Below are 6,000 nucleotides of genomic sequence, written 5' to 3' on the forward strand. Positions count from 1 at the left end.
CTTAAACGTATTTTTAACTCGAAGGTCACAAGAAACTCATTTTGCAATAAATGTTCGTTTCCCATAAATCGTACACTTTCAAAAATCCAATCTCACCCCTCCCCTCCAAATCTTCCCCATAACCCCTCCCCTCCAAATCTTCCCCATCACCCCTCCCCTCCAAATCTTCCCCATCACCCATCCCTTTCAAATCTCCCCCCTTGCCCCCTCCCTCCTAAACTACCCCCTCACCCCTCCCCGCCAAGACGCCCCCTCGCCCCTCCCCTCCTAGAATCCTGCCTCACCCCTCCCCTCCAAATCTCCCCCATATCCCATCCCTTTCAAATCCCTCCCCTTGTCCCTTCCCTCCCAAACTCCCCCCTCACCCCTCCCCTTCAAATCTCCCCACCCTCATTGCTTCTCAATTTCCCCCCGCTCACTCCCCCTCCTCAAAGCGTCCTCCCCGCTTCTTCCCCCTTCAAACTCTCACCTCCATCTCCCCCAACCTTCTGCCTCGCTCTTCCCCCTCCTCAAATAACACCTCATTGTGGCTCACCCAATCACCATCAAACCTTTTGTCCGCCCCATCCTTCCCTTTCTCCGAGCTATTCTGAAATCTCTGACACACCTTCAACAGCTCTCCCTACCTCTTCCACCTCTTCCACATCTTACCCTACCCCTCCTCCCCCCTGTTCTGTATCTGATGCTCCCCCTTCCTCTTCATTAACGGTATGGACCTCAAACATCCGGGGCCTTCGTTCAAACTTAACCGATCTCTCCATACAGGTTGCTTCTGTCAAACCAGACGTGATCTGCTTAACAGAAACTTTCCTCCTTTATGATGTCTCTGATTCCATAGTATCTCTCCCGGGCTACTCCCTCCTCCGGTATGATAGACCTGAGCCTCGTCCTGGAGGCGGGGTTGCTATCTTTATCAAAAACTCTCTTCCTCACTCGCCCTGCACTGCACTCTCTCCACCTCACCCCCAGGAATACCTCTGGCTACGGCTTCCCCTTCGCTCCCACCTCTTGTTCATATGTGTGTTGTACCGTCCACCAAACAGTGATGACTCCATCTACATCTCGCTGTCTGATGATATGGACCAACTTCTATCTAGTCATCCCAACTCTCTCTTCCTCATATGTGGTGATTTCAACTGTCATCATGCCAGTTGGCTGGGTGTGGGTACCTCTCTCACCAGCCATGGCTCCTCAGCAAAGGACTTCTGCGACTCACTGGGACTGACACAATCTGTCAATTTCCCGACCCGGATCTCAGTCAACGGAACATCTTCTCTTCTGGACTTGGTTATGACTAACTTCCCTGAAAATGTCTGCTGCTCTTCTTCTGCTCCGATCGGATCATCTGATCATGTCCTTGTTAAAGTGGACATCTCTCTGACCATCCTCAGGGAGCCTGCTCAGCGTCGACGAGTCTGGCATTTCACTCAGGCCAACTGGCACGGTCTTCAAGCAGCCATCAATCATCTGGACTGGTCTCCCATCTCTACCACCTCTGACATCAACTCATCCTGGGAATTCTTCCAAAGTAAATTGCTCTCTCTCATGCACAGATTTATCCCATCTCGTCTTCAGTTGTCATACCCTTCCTCCCGTCCATGGTACACGGAATCTTGTGGTGAGGCTGTTGCCCAGAAACAACTTGCCTTCGTCTCCTGGAAAGCAAATCCAACGGAAGGAAATCTCATTTCCTTTCACAAAGCCCGAAACAAGTGTGTGTCCACCCTCAGGAGAGCCAGGAAACAATATCTCTCCGTTCTCAAGACCGAACTCTCTTATCTGTCTCCCTCTTCCAAATCCTGGTGGCGTCTGGTCAAATCCGTTTCTGGTGTTTGTTCCCCCTCCATCCCCTCCCTTACCTCAAACGGCTACACAGCTGACTCCGCACGTGAAAAAGCTGAATGCCTCAACTCTGTGTTTGCCTCTAAATCTTGTGTCCCAAACCCATCCCTCTCTGTACCCACCATACCCAGTCGTACCCTGCTGCTCCTGGACTCCGTGTCCTTTCCTCCTGACAAGGTGGAAAAGTTTCTGTCAACCCTCGACTCTGATTCTGCAACTGGACCCGACGGCATCAGCCCACGGGTCCTAAAATCCTGCTCTGCTGCTCTATCTCACCCTCTCTCTGTTCTCTTCACCCTCTCTTTTGCTCAAGGTCAACTGCCATCTGCTTGGAAATCAGCCAACATCACCGCTTTGCACAAAAAAGGTGCAAAAACAGATCCTAGCAACTACAGACCAATCAGCCTTCTCCCAATTATCAGCAAAGTCATGGAATCCATCATTGCTTCTGATATGAAATCTTTCCTCTTCTCCAATGGCTTGATCTCTGATCATCAATTTGGTTTCAGACCAGGTCACTCTACTCTGGACATGCTGCTTCTGCTGTCTCAACAATGGATGGAGGTCCTCAATGCCAAACAGGAAATTAGAGCTGTCTCCCTCGACATATCACGTGCCTTCGACACGGTCTGGCACCCCGCTCTGCTCACCAAACTCTCCTCCTTTGGTATCCATGGAAATCTCCACGCATGGCTGGCGGACTTCCTCTCTAGTCGTCGTCAACGTGTGGCCCTGAATGGGTTTCTCTCATCTCCTCTTCCTGTTCAGGCTGGAGTTCCCCAAGGCAGTGTTCTGGGCCCCGTGCTTTTTCTGGTCTTCATCAATGATCTCTCTGACTCTCTCGAAAATCCTCTCTATCTCTTTGCTGATGACTCCACTCTCTGCCGCTCCATTCCTCTTCCCTCAGATCGGCAGTCTGCTGCCTCCTCACTCTCTGAAGACCTGGACAAAATCACAGACTGGTCAAACAAGTGGAACATGTCTTTCAATCCTGACAAATCTCACACTCTTACTATGTCTCTCCGAAAAGATCGACTGGACAACCCTCCCATCTACTTTCTCAACAATCCTCTCCAAGAAGTTCTGTCGCTCAAGATTTTGGGTCTCACTATCTGCCATGATCTTTCTTGGGAAAACCACATTTCCAAGCTGGCCTCCAAAGCCAGTCGCCGACTGGGCATCCTCCGTCGTGCGAAGTCCTTCCTCGGCACACCTGAGCTCCTCACCACATACAAGGCTTTCATCCGCAGCTCAATGGAATACTGTTCTCCCCTATGGGCCGGTGCTCCTGCCTCACACCTAGCTCGTCTTCACGCTGTTGAAACCAAAGCTTTCAGAATTATTGGAATCTCCCGCGATGAAGCTATCTCTGAGGGCCTTTCACTCACTCACCGCAGGCAGGTAGGTGGTCTTTCTGTCTTCTACCGACTCCTCTCCGGCCTTGCACCCCCAGCTCTCTCTGTGCTCTGTCCCCCAAATATTCCTACAGGTCGCACAAGATCTGCCAGCAACCCTCTGATGGTTAAACTGCCGAAATCTCGGCTCTCCGCTCACCTTCACTCTTTCATTCCTCTTTTCTCCCGCCTCTGGAACAAACTCCCTCACTCCCTTCAATCCCACTCCTCCCTCCAGGTCTTTAAAACAGCTGTTCACCACCATCTCTTATCTTCCCCCATCCAAAACCTTGATCTTTTCTACCCCCGCTAATTCACCCCAGATCCACCTTGTTTGAAATTCCAACTTCTTTCCTGGAAGTCCTGGCAGTGTCCATATGTTTTATACCTCTCCCACTGCCCCCTTCCCACGCCCCCCCCTCCCCCCAAAGCCCTCGCCCTCTCTCAGATCTCTCGATGTCTCCATGTCTCTCGGTCCCTGCTCTCAAATGTTGTGTTTGTGTCCTTCCCCCTCTCTCCCCATCTTGTCTACCGCTCCCTGTTATATGTTTTATGTGTCGGTTTGTCTTTCTGTGTGATTAATGTTCGCTCTTTCACGAGCCTCGATATTGTATACAAAAAAAAAAAAAAAAAAAAAAAAAAAAAAAAAAAAAAAAAAAAAAAAAAAAAAAAAAAAAAAAAAAAAAATTATTTATTGAGTAATCAATTAGTTATTTAATTTTTTATAAATGACTTATTTAATTAAATTTCTAAAAGATACATCTTCGGATGAAGCACTACTGGTTTAGTTATGCGATTAGCCAATTGATTATGAAAATATTTTGTGATAATCTTTTATTGATTTTAATTATACAATTAATCCATCAATTAGTGTACACCTCTCCCTCCCAATGCAGCCTCAATGAGCTGCACTGCGGTATTGCCGGGCGCCCGAGGCGCCCCGGCAATGCCGCGCTGCAGCATATTTAATTATTTGGCATGGGGCGGTGTACTTTGAATGTTTCTGTACTTGTTGTACACCGCTCCTTTCCTATGTCATCTCCAGGCATTGCAAATCGTCATTGCCGGGCACCAAAGGGGGCTCGGCAGTGACGCACGCTGAAAGAGAGTACTCAGTTTTCACTCTGGTTTCTTGCTTTCTTTCTTTCTTTCTTGTTTGGTTGTCCGGGCGATATCTCAGCCATCCTTTGAGCTAGGAAGCTGAAATTTCGGCACAGTAGTGAGCAAGTCCTTTGTCAAATACGGTATTTTTTGTTTTTTGAATAATCAATTAATTGAGGAGTTATTTAATTATTAGCGTTTAATTAAGTACTTATTTAATTAATTAAATTTCATTTCTCTTCTGACCATTATTAACTCAGGCACCTTTTGAGTTAGGAAGCTGATATTTGGACATGCCAATGACCAGGTGATTTGGCTGCAAAGGATATTTTTGATTTATTAATTAATCAATTAATCGATTAATTATTTAATTATTCGATTAATGACAAAAAAATTTTTTTTTTTTAAGTTACAGATTCTGATGAAATAGTGGTACTTTATGTGTTCTCTGACCAAATTGATTAATAATTTAATTTTTTTATGATTTTTTTTTTTTTTCATTATTAATCATGTATTTATTTTCTTTCTCATTTGGCCAATATCTCAGGCATCTTTTGAGCTGGGAAGCTAATATTTGGACATGAGTGACCAAGTGATGTGGCTATCAAGGATATTTTTGATTTATTGATTAATAATTTAATCTATTAATTATTTATTGATTAATCGATTAATTATTTATTGAGTAATCAATTAATTATTTAATTTTTTATAAATGACTTATTTAATTAAATTTCTAAAAGATACATCTTCAGATGAAGCACTGGTGGTTTAGTTATGCGATTAGCCAATTGATTATGAAAATATTTTGTGATAATCTTTTATTGATTTTAATTATACAATTAATCAATCAATTAGTGTACACCTCTCCCTCCCAATGCAGCCTCAATGAGCTGCACTGCGGTATTGCCGGGCGCCGGAGGCGCCCCGGCAATGCCGCGCTGCAGCATATTTAATTATTTGGCATGGGGCGGTGTACTTTGAATGTATTTGTACTTGTTGTACACCGCTCCTTTCCTATGCCATCTCCAGGCATTGCAAATCGTCATTGCCGGGCACCAAAGGGGGCTCGGCAGTGACGCACGCTGAAAGAGAGTACTCAGTTTTCACTCTGGTTTCTTGCTTTCTTGTTTGTTTTCTTGCTTGTTTGTTTGTCCAGACGATATCTCAGCCATCCTTTGAGCTAGGAAGCTGAAATTTCGGCACAATAGTGAGCAAGTCCTTTGTCAAAAAGGGTATTTTTTGTTTTTTGATTAATCAATTAATTGATGAGTTATTTAATTATTAGCGATTAATTAAGTACTTATTTAATTAATTAAATTTCATTTCTCTTCTGACCATTAACTCAGGCACCTTTTGAGTTAGGAAGCTGATATTTGGACATGCCAATGACCAGGTGATTTGGCTGCAAAGGCTATTTTTGATTTATTAATTAATTAATTAATCAATTAATCGATTAATTATTTAATTATTTGATTAATGACAAAAAAAAATTTTTTTTTTAACTTACAGATTCTGATGAAATGGTGATGGTTTATGTGTTCTCTGACCGAATTGATTAATAATTTAATTTATTTATGATTATTGTACACCGCTCCTTTCCTATGCCATCTCCAGGCATTGCAAATCGTCATTGCCGGGCACCAAAGGGGGCTCGGCAGTGACG

Source organism: Myxine glutinosa, chromosome 1, assembly GCF_964187855.1.
Source record: "Myxine glutinosa chromosome 1, kmMyxGlut1.1, whole genome shotgun sequence".
Lineage (NCBI taxonomy): Eukaryota > Metazoa > Chordata > Myxini > Myxiniformes > Myxinidae > Myxine > Myxine glutinosa.